This window comes from Cavia porcellus, unplaced genomic scaffold (genome assembly GCF_034190915.1).
Source record: "Cavia porcellus strain 051 isolate PalLab524CR breed Dunkin Hartley unplaced genomic scaffold, mCavPor4.1 scaffold_17, whole genome shotgun sequence".
Classification (NCBI taxonomy): Eukaryota; Metazoa; Chordata; class Mammalia; order Rodentia; family Caviidae; genus Cavia; species Cavia porcellus.
Window position 1 is genome coordinate 7,155,565 of NW_026947500.1, and position 14,401 is coordinate 7,169,965.

Below are 14,401 nucleotides of genomic sequence, written 5' to 3' on the forward strand. Positions count from 1 at the left end.
AGCGTTGATAAACCTTTTATCTAATCTCACCATATTTTCTTGATTCCTACCTTTAGTTTGTGTTACCTATTCATGTAAAATAAATGGCAAGTATTCATTCTATTGCCCAAAGTTCAAATTTCCTCCAGAAAAGTTTCCCACATCTTTTTATTTTGGGGACCTTGGTTTGTTTTCTTACTCCTTTTTAGGCTACTGGCTTCCCACCATTTAAGACTTTATCTCTATGCTTCATATTAATAATAGTTTAATGATAATCTGTTTGCCCCAGCCTCAAAGGCATAGCAAAATGGAATAAAAGGAATGAAATTCTTATCTTATGTTTTGTTTTACTCTTTTTTTCCCCTTCTGGTTCTGTAAAAATATTCCTCAAAAGGTGTAGAAAGGGGCATCTTTAGGATTTTCCTGTACAAGTACAGGAGATCTCTTACAGAAAACCAAATCATATCAAAACTCTGATAGATGACTTGAGACTTTTGTTTATTTCTTTCCTTTCATTTTGAAAGGCTGAGTGACTACCGTAGGCATTTTTATTTCTTTTTAACTTCAACTTTGTTTATTTTAAAAACCAAAGAGCAACAACAAAAAGAATAAAAATGATACAGAATTTCAAAATAAAATAATAGGAAATTAATACTAGTTAATATGTTGCACATTATGTTCAAAGTAGATGTTCAGATTACAAGGTTTAGGCATGAAAAAATGGTCAAACAATTAAACAATGAAAGCACAAACTGTTCTTTTTGATAAACTAACAGAGATTAGTTCTATAGTTATCTATCTTTTTAGAAGACTTGAAAGAATTATGCCAGAGCAGTATATGTGCACCCATGTTTACAGCAGCACAATTTGTAATAGCCAGATCTTCAAAACGACTTAAATGCCCATCAACTGTGGAACTGATAAAAAAGATGTATTTTTATGCAGTGGAGTATTACTCAGCTATACAGAAGAATAAGCTTGAGGTTTTTATAGGTAAAGGAATGTAATGTGAGATGATATTCATAAGTGAAATGAATCGGACTCATATGTGTAAATATTGTATTGTCTCCCTAGTGTAAAAAAACACCTGAAAGAGTAAATAAGATCCAAAATGTACAAGGGATATTGTGAAAATGAAAGGGAAACAACTGGGTTAGAGAAAAGGAGACAAGAAAGAAGGGAAAATGCCCATGGTGGGCATTTTTCTGTGTGACAGAGAAACCTTCCTTCCAAGTGTTGGTTCTCACAATAATTACAGTATAGAATTATTCTGGCTTGTACTTCATTTTTCTTTCACTTCAGTCTCATTACTGTTTCCTTGTTCGTTTAAAAAAAATAAATTTCACATCTGCCAAGTTATTCTCATTAAAATTTCAGCTAAAAGACTTTTAAAAAAGTTTTGCCTATGTAGAGGCCTAACTAAAATTCCTTCCATTCTTTCATATTAATTAAAAACTTTTTCCCTAGGCAGTTTCACTATTAAAAAAAGATAATGCAATACAAAGAGAAGAAAAGAAAGGGGAGAGAAATGGTAACTTGTTTTGGATCTTTACTGGAAGCTCATATTGCGTGGATACTCCAATATTAAGTAACTAGTTTGGATTTGTGTTCATGCTCTTTTGTCTTTACTCAGACTCCTTTCTTCCAAAATTGACAGTAAAGAAAGGACCATCGCACCGTTATTAAAACTAACCAGAATTGCCTCCATCTGGCTAAGGCTTTCAGGAATCCAGCCCACGACTTTTTGCTATGGTTTGATGACTCAACCCTTCAAGATGCAGCACAAGGAAGAATTTCCTCATTTTGCAGAACTGCCAAAACTCATTCATTAGAGCAAAGGCTCATTTGGGGCTCATGTTTAGATAGTTGCTTATCTGTTTAGATATTTTAAAAATCTCCCTCAGTAGATGGAGTTTGTTACGAATTTCTAAAGACAGTAAACATTCTCTCCTGCACGGCCACTGAGACTGAACCTAGTGATGGTTCCCTTTCTCTCCTTCCACTTTTTTTGTTCCTTTTGTTCCTCTTCCTCCTCTGTAACTAAATCCAGTGTCACTTTCTCTTTTCCTTTCCTTCTTAGTCCCCTTCCTACCTTTCAGTTACAACTCTTAGCCTCATTTTGTAACTGCATTTCCCCCATTTTAACAAAAATCTTATTTGCCCTATATGAAAAGAGAAATTATTTGCTTCACGTTTCACTTTGTTTCCTTTAAAACTGTTCATTTACACTTATCTTCACTATCTTATTTAAAAATAACGTTTGAGAAAGGCTCAGAATTTGAGTAATTTGCCTGAGGCTACCTTAGTCATCTGGCCCCTGCAGCATTTAAAAAATAAAACTTTTTGAAGTTTTTCTAGAGATAAAGAATATTTGCAAAATGTATACAAATGTTAAATGAAACTCATCTTTGGATGGGGACAGGCTGCACTTCTGCCCACTTTAAAAAGACATTTCCTCCCCTGGTTTTCAGCCTCTGGCCACTTACACAGCCCTTCTGCCCACTTGGCTCGGCAAACGTGTCTTTACAGTGACTCAGCCCAGCTCGTCCCGCTCTCCCCGCCAGGCCCCGACGCCGGGGCGGAGGCCCGGGCTGCGCTGGGGGCGAGGGCTCGCCCGCCCCTCCGCTTTACGGCTGCTGAAAACCGGCGCGGCCCGCTCGGCCGCCGTACCGCAGACGCGCCGCGCCGCTCAGGTAATGCGAGCACTTTGCAAAGTTTTGTCCCGGCCCGCGGGGCACTGCCTGGCGGCGCGGCTTCTCCCAGCCCTCGGGCTCTCCTCCCCTTTTTCCCCGTCGCCCGGGCTGGCGCCGCGGCGGTGCCGGCCGCACCCCTGCGCGGGTCCCGGAGCCCCTCCGGCGGGACCCAGGTGGCCGGCGACGGCGGAGCGCGAGCGACCCCGCGGGGTGGCGCCCCGGGCCCGCGGCGGCGCCCGCCCACCCCCGGAGCGCGTCGGCCTCGGCGCCCAGCCCGGGAGGGACCCGAGTGCCCGCCCTGACACACTCCCACACGCTCGCGCTCCACCCGCGCTGGGCCGCCGCCGCCCGGCCCGGCGGCACCGCAGGTAAACAGTGCGCTGCGCACCCGGGGTGAGGGCGGCCGGCCCGAGTGACGCCTCGCCCCGCCGGGCCAGCGCGGTGGCTGTGGCTGGAAGTTCTGCAGCGGCGCGGAGCAGCCTCGGTTAGAACCTGCGCTGGCTCTTACCCCGGGCGCAGGCTGGCTGCCGTGCGTGCCCCGTGGAGTTGCATTGTACCCAAATGACTTCTTTTTACCACAGTGTTTACTTTTATTTTCCTCCTTTTCGTGCTATGGGATATTTCCTGTCTTACTTTCTTGTTCTTTTGGCCCTCCCTGTTACGATAGCAAACACGCATGAAGTGGTTTTCACGGTTCTCTTCAAATACCCTTACCCTTACCCATCTATCTTCCCTTACTTAGGGCTGGCAGCTTTAGGAATGTAGTCAACTGGAGAAAAGTATTGGATTAAAGATAGCCCTGCAAAACAGAGAAGAAAGATTGTTTAAAAATGCTTTAGAAACATAGGTAATGCTGTTTCTGTTTCAGTTAAGTGAAAGATTCCTGTAGTATTTCATTCAATACAACTCAGCAACCATTCTTTGTAAGTCATAAGCTAGATACTATGTTGACTAGTGACAAAATTTAAGAGAATAATTGCATTCTTTTCTTTGCATTTCCATATTCAGAAAGGGCCACATTGACCACTGGGACACAGCAGAATGCAGGGGAAAGAATTTAAGAAAGGATTGAGTTTGAAAGTGGTAATTCAGTAGGGTTTTCCACATTTCTTCTTGCACCACATCCTAAGGATTTTAATAGAAAAGGGAGTTCTTTCAGCAGTACTTTAATCTTCAGCTGTTTGAAGATTTTCCTCTTTGGAATCAGCAGTAATTACTGACCTCAAAATTTCTGTGAAATAGAATTAGTAACTTGCTTGTCTTCATAAAGCTCTGATACCAAATATAGAATACTATAGACTTTTGTTATAGAACCAAGAGTGAAACAGTGACATTTGTTATATAACATATTACCAAATTCACATAGAGACTCTAGTAGTCTGACTCAATAGCTAGCCAGTGCTTACTGTGTGTCAGGCTTTGCTCTTTGCACTGGGATAAAGCGTAGAACAAACCTCTGCCTTCCTGGAATATGCATTATAACAAAGGGAGATAGAATTTAGAATAAACAGGAAAAAATATGAAGTATAATGATATTGTCACAAACACTGGCAAAACAAAGCAGGGAAAAAGTTTGTATTTAACAATTTAAAATATGATTGTAAGGGAAGTCCTCAAAAGAAAGCAGTGTCTCAGTAGACTTGCGCAGGTGTGAGAGTGAGCCAGATGATAAATGGGGCAAGCGTTTTCCAGACAGCATTAACAAATGCAGAAAGGCCCTGTATATTGGTGCTTTACGGGGTTACCAAAGAAACTTGTGTGACTGGAGTGCAGTGGTAGAGGGAGCAGTAGGATATGTGAACTTAAACATCATAGGAGCCAAATAGTACAATAGAGTTTGTAAGTTATTGTAGTGATAGGCAGGCATTGAAATGTTTTGACTGTCTGGAATGATACAATCCATTGTGTTTAACACCATTACCCTGGCTGCTATGTTGAGAGCTGATTGATGGAAAACAAAGGCGGCTGAAGATAGAGTTTCTATTAACTAAGTTGGGAAAGAAGGCAGATATGACAGTGGAATTAAGAATTTGAATATATTGTTAGTTGCATTTTAAATACCCAAGTGGAGAGTCAAGCAGGCAGTTAGTTGGAAAATCAGATTGACAGTATACATTTAGGACTCATGTAACTGCTTTTAAAAGTGAAGAGAGTGAATTAACCATCAAAAGTGTTTGGGTTTAGAAAATTGAAGAGGATTAAGATTTAGGCACATGAGCATTCTGAGCAGGAACCAACAGAGGGATCTGAAAAAAAAAATGTTTGTGAAATAAGAGCAAAAACAGAGAAACTTTGGAAGTCAAATAAGGAAGTAATTTTATAAGTAAAGAGCTGGTTAATCTGTTTTAAAGATGAAGATTGAGAATGGATTTAGGAAAGGACATTATGACCTTGCTGATAGCATTTTTAGTGGAATGATAGAAGTGGAATCTTGTTGGAATGTGTTTGACTAGGTAGAAGGGATAAGAGTATCTTAGCTTGATGGTTTTTATTTGAAAAAAGGAGAAAAATGTAGCATTATTTATAGAACTATATTGTAACGGTTCAGCCTGAAACACTGTCTCACAAAGTTGAAGACTGAATTTCAGAACAAAGGAGACAGGCGGAAGGAACGAGAATAAATAGCTCTCAGTAGTTGGGAGGGAAACTAAAGGTCAGTTGGCAAGGGGACTTTTTGTGGAAGAGTTTTGATACCAAAAAATAAGTCAACCTGTAGGAGCAGAATAAGCTTACTTAACCTAGAAATGGGCCTATCAGTCAAGGCACAGAACAAGTGTGTGTCTGCAGGTGCCTCTTGGCCAGTATCCTAAACAAGTGGGTTATTTAAAGAACAAATTGAGAAGGAAAAAAATGGTTTCCAGATAGGTCGGAATGTTATTGGGTTTTGGGGTACTATAGTCTCCTGCTGGAGGTGATTTCTAGGTTCTTTCTATCCTAAGCAAAGAATTGGTCAAGACAAACACAAATGGTAGCAAAAGTTTTATTAAAGTTAGGAAAATACACAGGCTCTGCTGAGTGAGTTTGGGTGAAAACAGGAAAAGAAGCACACGCTGTATTGTGAGAGTGGAGTACAGTGCAAGAGAGAGCACAGTAGAGAAAACTCAAGATGGAGTGTCCTTTTTGTATCACCTACTCCTCAGGCTGACATGTCTGGGCCATATTGTTGAAAACCTGATGAAGAAGTTCTTGTGAGAAGTCCACATGCAGGGCTCTGCACATGTGTCGTGGGGTTTTGTAATTAACAGGTCATACCTACTTCCCCGGCCAGTTTTGCTGTGCTCTAATCTGTCTCATGAGCAGAAATTGTCATAGTGGCTATTTGTTATATTGCTTTTTACTTTATTGTTGAATCCTTTTACTTAATGGTTCACGTAGTTCTTACTAACTATTGATCTCAACCTCCTGCTTACCAAGACCTTACTCTGCCTTTGCCCAGTGCTTCTCTAGATGCATACTAGCTTTCACTTAATGTTCTTGTCTGTAATAATATAGCATAATGGGGGTTTTAAAGATGTGCAAAACACTGGAATATTGCAGTGGTAGCGAACCTTTCACAGCTTTCAATGATGCGAACAGCCTACTGCAGCGTGCGTGCCATTTATTGACCATCACTGGCATGTTACAGGCTAATGAGAAACAAATAGGTGTGGAAAACTTGATACTGCAAGAGAGAAGAGAACAGTGTTCCTAAATAAATTAGAGAGGATTATATATCTACAACAGGAGAAATTATTTATTGCTAAGATTAATACGATAAAAAGAAAAGGGTGTGGACACACATGCATGTGAGGAATGAAGGTTATCTGTTTGAATAATTTTTCTCATTTATGACAGACACATAATTATGCTACATGAGAAATTTCTTGGACTTGTTCTCTTTTTTCCAAGTTGGTTAGAAGTATTTGATGAAGAATGCTTTGAGATTCTGAGAACTGCTAAAAACAAAGAACTTTATATTTTGCGAGGAATGAAGATAGAATTTTTACCTTGAATTCTGCTTAGGAAAGGATTTGGAAACAAAGTTGAATTTACAAGATAATAGGACTAGGAGAGGAGACAGGAATAAGGCAAGCTGGATGGTATGGTGAAATCTTGGAAAATCTCTGGTGAGAAGGATAAAAATGTTGAACTCTACCTCCTATGCAGTAAGTACTGTACTGCAAAATTCTAAGAATATTACTGTTGTTATTGAAGAGACTCTAGGTTTTAAACTACCAAGTGTGATAAAATGGAGAACAATATTGCTGCTGGGGTGAGTCTAATTATGGAGGTGTATTAAATCAGGGAAGAGGCGTTAGCTGGGATTCTATTTTAGATTAGATTTTAAAATTTTATAAAAATACTGAGTATTTTGAAGCTGATGGGTTTTTAAAAAAACTAACTTACGGAGATTGTCATACACTCAAAATACAAAAAACAGTAGAATGCACCCCATTGTACTCACTGCCCTTCACAGGCGATCAGCTGTCTGTTCATCTTGTGTGTTGTGAGAGGGTAGATAGGGGGAAAATTGTTTCTGTACTTAAATTAGGATAGAAAGACTTAATGGAACCTCTCTTATCTGGGGAAGTGGACGTACTGGTAAAGCTGAACTGTAGATTTCTTGGTTTTAGTTCTTTCTGTGGCTTGCTGGGTAATTTTTGTTCAGTCTATCTTTTATTCATTTTTGTTCTTTGAAGAATGTGGTGGTTATGTTAAATGCTGTGGCCCACAGGCCAAAACCTGTTTTATAAGTAAAGTTTTATTAGAAAAACTCATATCCAGTAGCTTATTTTTTGTGTTTGCATTTGCCACAGAATAGAGTTGAGTAGTAATGGATTGTGTGGTCTTGGAAGCCTAGAGTATTTACTCTGTTGTCCTATTACAATGTTTTGCCACTCCTTTCTCTACATGATGTGTGAGAGTTCATTAACTTCAGTATGCAAGCCAGCCTATTAGCTACTGAAAACTTAAATTACTGTAGCTAATTATTTTTAGCATTTACCAAGAGTAAGGATACTTTATTTGCTTTGTTAATAATTCATTTACTACGCATCAAAACCCTATTACTTTTGGTATTTTTTTTTTATTGAAAAAACTAGGATATAAAGGAGATAAACAATTTTCCTAAGTTACATACTAAGTAATAGATCCAGGCATTCGTATTTTACTATCCATAACCTTAGTTATACTGCTACAATATCCTATGGTGTAAAAAAAAGTGTGTATGAAAAACTTTTAGCTACAGAGACTAGTAATTCAGAGAATGAGCAATTCATATGCCAATGATTTGCACTTAAGTAAGGTCCTCTATTGTGATTTTAAGATGCTGACTAATCCTGAATGTCATTATAGTTGAATAGTGTATGGAATTCAAATATACCTTCATGGAAAAGTCTAGTACAACATAATTTTCTCATTAAGTCAATGGATGTTTGAATTTGAAAGTAGGTTATTTTTTTAAAATTTTATTTAAGGAGAAAAAGAAAAAAAAAGTAAAACGGTACAAGTTATACAGAATTTCAAAAAAAATAAACAGTAGGAAATCACTAGTTAATAGATTACATATTGTCATCTTAGAAATAGTTGTTCAAGTTACAAAATTAAAGCAAACAAAGTGGAAATTCAAACAGTAAGACTGCAAACAGTTCGGTTCAATGATCCAACAAAAACTCAGTAATATGGTTATCTATCTTACATACTTAAATATACATACAGTTATATCCTTTAGAGCACTTTCTTATCCTCTCTTTTTTACAATAACAATTACACATTTTGGGTTTTATTACTTCCACAGTTACTACTTTTTTTTTTTTTTGAAGAGAATAAAACCAAATGTGACATAACAAAACAGAGTCAGTCAAATCAAAAGGATGGACATAGTATATAATGTAAAAACAATACAAGATGATCAACAATGGTTACCATAATGCCTCTTGCTGTCTTAAAAAGAATTGCCTGTATTATCAGTTATAATAAAATTGAACAAAACAGTAAAGAACAAAACCAATAAAACTGAAACACTGGAGGCATTACAGGACTTCAAAAGAAGATAATAGTCAAACATGAGTGAGCATCATAGTGAATTTTATTGTCTTTAAAGTAGTTGCCTATACCCTCAAACTTGATACTATCAAGCAAAACAGAATAGAGCAAAATAGTCAAAACAGGATAGTGAGAGCAATACGGGGTTTGAAATCAAGTTAATAGGAAATCAAAGTGGGTTACTATAATATATCCTGCTATTTTTAATTTTTTCCCTTAATTAAAAAGATAAAAATAAAAAATAATAAAAAAAGGAAATTGAGATAAAAGATGACATAACAACAAAACAGCACATGTCAAAACATAACCATTTAAGCAAAATAGTGTTTCACCACAAGATATTCTGACATAAAAGTAGTTACCATAGTATCTCTTTCCTTGAAATTTTTGAGTATAACTTCATATACTGTAGCATCAAACATGTTAAGACAATGTAAAACCTCAAGAGAATGGCAGTATTACAGGGTATTTAGAACCAACTAACAGAAAATGAACAATGGTTTCTGTATTATCTCCTTGTCTATAAAAGGTTTTGTTTATATTATCACATATAATATCCAATAAGATACAACATGTTAAGACTGAAGGCGACAGAAGAACAAAAGCTTGATGGGACTTCAAAACAAGATGATATTAAATCAGCACTAGCTATTATGATGTCTTATTTTCTCCAAAATAGCTGTTCATACCATCCAACCTTGTCTGCCTCATTTCTGTTGAGCTCTTTTTCTATCATTAGTTGTCAGTTTGTCTTCATTTCGCTTTCTGCTCCATTCATTGTGGCCTCTCTGCCACTGTTTCTGGATTCTTAGTATTTTTCTTTTTTAGAATGTCCTGCAGTATTCTCTGTAGAGTTGAATCGGTGGTTGCAAATTCCCCTAGTTCCTCCTTATCCTGGAAGCACCTTGTTTCTCCATTAATTTGTATGAACAGTTGTGCAGGATATATCAATCTTGGCTGGAGGTTATTGTCTTTCAAAGCTTGAATTATTTTGCCCAACGCTCTTCGTGATTTGATGGTTTGTGCAGAGAAGTCTGCTGTAATTCTGATGGGTGTTCTCTTGTGAGTGATCTGTTTCTTGTCTCTAACAACTTTTAATATTCTGTTCTTATATTGGATTTCTGGAAGTTTGATTATTATATGCCTGCGTGTAGTTCTGTTTGGGTTGTAGGTAGCTGGGGTCCTGTATGTCTCATAGATCTGAGTGTCTTTACCTTTTCCCATATTAGGAAAGTTCTCCTTGATTATTTCTGTGAATAGCCTTTGCAGTTTATTTGTTTGTATCCCTGCTTCTTCCTTTACATTCTTAATTCTTAAGTTATAGATCCTTTTATCATCCTCTAGCCTTTGTATTGTTACTGCTTGTTCCTTGTTATTTTTAAGAAGTTTTTCCTTTCATGCTCCCACATTACAAATCTGTCCTCCAGTTCAGATAATCTATCCTTGGTTTCTTTCAAGCTGGTAGGCCAGTTTTCAATAGTTTTTAGTTTCCTGGTAATTTCTTTGAACCTGCTTCATTTATTCTATGTTTTCTCTATTTTCTCTATCAAACAATTCTCCCCCATTTTTTCTGTTCTTCCATTCCACCATCTGTTTTTTCTTGGGAGGTGCTTAGCATTTCTTTAACTATTGTACTTATATCTTGCTTTACATGGTTAAATACTTCACTTTTGAACTCGTCTATGAGGTCCCGGAAATATTGCTTTACGTCTATTGGTGCCATGCTTGATATTGTGTGTTTTCTGTCCTCATTTTCCTTTGCATTTACCTTTCTTGGATCAGTGTTCTCAGGATGGGGACTTGGACTCTTTCTTGTTGCTCCCTCTTCCCATACTTTTTGTTCCTTCCATACAAGAATATAAAGGAGGCCCAGTTTCTTTCCTAGTTGGTTGCAGTTTGTTTGAATTGTGCTAGCTAGGTGTTCCCGCCCTCTGCAGTGTACTAGAGAGAAACGGACCTAGGCAGCCTATGCTGGGCCTGCCCCTCCAGGTCAGTCAAGCTGCTGAAGGCTTCACTGCATTAGGGTGCACTGCCAGGCACAGGGACCTGGTTTGGGCTAGCCTACTGGGTCTTCTTCCATAGCGTCACCCAGGTAAGTGCTCCCCACCAATCCTGCTTGAGAGGGGAGTATGTGACTCAAGTCACTGCAGTGTCCTGTTCCAGCTAGTCTGCCTGGTCCCAGAATTTCCTCTGTTAGAGCCTCCTAGTCTATGGAAGGGTCCCCATTCCTCTCACTCACCACAGGTCAATGCATGGCTCCCTGCCAGCCCTGCTCTCAATTTGGTTCACCGATTCTCAGAGCTTTCACGTCTCTATCCCTGCTGTGACGATTCAGATGCAGCAGTGGCGGCAGGAAATTCAAGCTGCGGTTTCCAGAGGTGCAGGTTCCAGCTTCGGCACTGAGACTTTAACTGTTCCAGTCGTAGCACCAGGATTGCATTTCTAGTTGGTTTCTCTCAGCTTAGTTCGTTCCTAGGTTGGCAGGGTATATCTCCCCTTGCTTAGGACTCCCCACACTGCACCATCCTGGAATCTAAGCAGGCTATCTCAGAGAGCCTCCGTAGCTGCTGTTATCTATCTGCCATGTTCTCCCGGAAATCTGAAAGTAGATTATTAAAAATATTAAATATAGGACTAAAAAATAGAAGCCTGTTGTTTCTACTGACAATGTTTGTCAGTTTCAGTTATCTCTTTAGTATAAGGTGTGATTCGTGCAAAAAATTGGGAGTTAGGGGCCCAGTGTGGTAGTCCTTATTCCATTCCCACCGTTTTTCCCATTTGTTTAACTGAAAATAGAGGAAGAAGCTCAAGATCCAACAACTCAAAAATATTATGATTACATAATTTTTACACAGTAGATTTAAAATTAGAATAATTATATGAGACAAGTAGACTTACCAAGATAATTTTTTAAAAAGATAAAAATTTAATCTTTCCTTTTCCCCCTCTGTGTGTAAAAATACATGTATTTATAAAATAAATAGCAGCACATATCTTTGATATCCTTATAAAATACTGGATTTATGTGTGATTTATGAGAATCTATCACCGTGTATGGCATATGGGTAATTTTTTTCCTCTGAGCAAAAGGTACAAAGTTTTGTGGGAAGTAGGTCTACCTGAATTCCATGACCCTTGTGATCTATCAGGATATCTCTTGTTTTCTTTAGCAAAATTTGATTCATTGCTCAATTTGTCTGACAGTTAAAAGCAACATTATGCCTGAAACTAGGATTGTCTGTTTTCCACTATTGCATGGGATATTGATGTCTGATAAAATTATGGTTTAATTGTTTTGACATTTTGATCTTAGAAATAATCTAGTATTTTGAGCTCAGCATGATTTTTGTCTGTTTACTTACAAATGTAGCATCATGTTTTTAAAAGTCAAGTTTTAATCATAATGCAAATTTATGTTCTCAGTATTAGTTACCAAAGTATGATTTGACAGAAATGTATTACAGATATTTTAAATTTTAAATGTTTAGTCATTGCAAATCTTTTAAAAACATAATTAAAATTTTTCAAAACAGTTTTCATTGGATATAATTTCATATAATAACTGGTTTGTTACCTTTACAGAAAATTTATTCATGAACTTCTTCAATTTAAAAGTTTTTATTTGCCCAGGCTTATGTATTGATGAATTTATAACTTTGTATAATGTATGCCTATGTTTTCTCCTGTGCATCAGGTACAATTACCACTGATGGTAAAATAATCTCATTGCATTCCTGAATGTATTTTGGGCTTGCTGTATGTTTTTATGCTTAGAAACCAGAGAAAAACAAATAAGAAACACCTTTAAACAAATTATGCTCTTCTGTAAAGTGTGCTTTTGTATGTGTGTGTGTGAGTGTGTGTGTGTGTGTGTGTGTGTGTGTGTGTGTGTGTGTGTGTTTCCTTTTCAGTTGAAGTTACTGTTTAGTAATTTGACATTTTCTTGGTATGTCTTCGGGTTCTGAAAAGAACTTGTATTCTGATCAGCTCACGAGGAGTTGGGTTTTTAAAACATAGAAATACACCGGAAAACGTTTTCTGCTAAGATTTTGAACTCTTAGAGCACTCAGAACAAAGTAAACACCTCTGGGACGCGATAACACTTTTTGAAATGCTAGTCATAAAAATCAGCTTGAAATTTTTAATCACATTTAGATGATAAAAGCCTCTTTTATCCAGCCTTCTCAAGTAAAAAAGAAATGTGACTGAAGAGATGAAGATTAGGACAAATTTAAGAAACCTTGTGGTTTTAGGTCCTTTACCTAAATTTAATTTTGATAGAATCTCAGATAACTTGAAAAATAAGAACTGAGTATTTTCAAGCAAAGTGACTTTTATTCAGAAAATCTACTCTTGTATGTCTGTGTTTATTAAAATAACATTTCATTGGCTTTTGCGACGGGTGTGTCACTGTGTAGCCCAGCCTGGCCTTGAACTCATGGCAGTCCTCCTGCCTGGCCTTTTGGCCCTTTTTGAGATGAGAGAATGTGTTGTTTTCCATGAAATCTTTTATTTACAGGAAATACATGGTACGTAGGAGAAATTCTTTTTAGTTACTCATACCTTGAGTTGTAGAATACTAGACTGCATCTATCATCCAAGAATTCCCCCCAAAGAGCCTAATAATTAGAGGTTTCTCAGAATGGTGGAGCAGTCTGAATTACTAAATTATTTGTAAGTGATCATATAGGAGCTGGAAAGTAAGATGATGCTTCTCTGAGTGCTCCAAACCACTGTTGAACATGGTGTGTCTTCTTGGAGTGTTATTGAAAACTGTTTTTGAATAAGTTAAGTAATTTATCTGGTAAATTAGATGTTTAAAAACATAAGTGAATGTGAATATATGCAGTGCAAAATACATTGTTTTAAAAATAAAATTCATAATAGTTTTAACTTGGGGCTAGGAATATAGCTCAGTGGCAAGTACCTGCCTGGCAAGTGCGAGGTCTTGAGTTCAATTCCTGCCCCCCCCCCAACCCCACCAACAACTGGGAAACCAAACAAACCAACCAGACCATAATAATTTTTGAGTTGAAATAGGCCTTCTTACATAGAGCTCAGGGAAGAATGGGACCAGACGGTAACATCAATATGAGTAGTTTGGTTGTCATGTTCATGGTTTCTAGTTCTATTAAGCTATTCTATCCATCAAATATTTAGATTGTTACTCTTATTTCCCTGCTTTGGTGTACTTTGTTTTCCTGGTATATACCCATACTTCTGTGTTAGATTTACAGGAATACTTTCCTTTTTACTTTTTTGCTTTGGCATTGAAGTAGGATTTCTGAAAAGTGTTCCATCTTTCTCTCCTTACTTTTTAGTTTGAAAATTTATGGGGATTTTCTAAGATAGTCTGAAGAAATACTGTGTACCCTTTACCCAGTTTTCCCTGTGAATTGGATACTGCACAACTGTATTACAGAATCAAAACAAAGATGTTTGTATAAATGTATAGTTTTGTTATTTTAATCTTGTGTAGATTCATGTAATCACCATCATAATCAAGACACAGAACTATCCCACCACAACAAGGAACCTTTTGCAGTACCCTCCAAAGGAGGTATTGAAAGGATCAGAGGAATTTTTATTCACTTCTAATTTTTGAAGTTTGTATGGAAATACTAGATTATTTTGTATTTTGAGCCATGAAATAGAAAATGAAATTTTGTAATAAAGAACTTGAATAGTTATAACTGATTAAGTCA

At 37.5% G+C, this 14,401-nt stretch overlaps 1 protein-coding gene across 11 annotated transcripts in view; it reads left to right on the plus strand.

The window, feature by feature from the left end:
* The first annotated feature begins 2,533 nt into the window (after positions 1-2,533).
* Positions 2,534-14,401, plus strand: part of Naaladl2 (N-acetylated alpha-linked acidic dipeptidase like 2) — a 1,233,816-nt gene continuing 1,221,948 nt past the window's right edge. For 8 of the 11 annotated variants that reach the window (XM_063229030.1, XM_063229028.1, XM_063229032.1 and 5 more), the window contains exon 1: positions 2,534-2,672. The gene's annotated coding sequence lies outside the window, so the exon portion shown is untranslated. Of the gene's footprint in view, positions 2,673-2,907; positions 3,041-14,401 lie in introns of those variants that run through there. The other 3 variants (XM_063229031.1, XM_063229029.1, XM_063229038.1) reach the window with 1 other exon arrangement.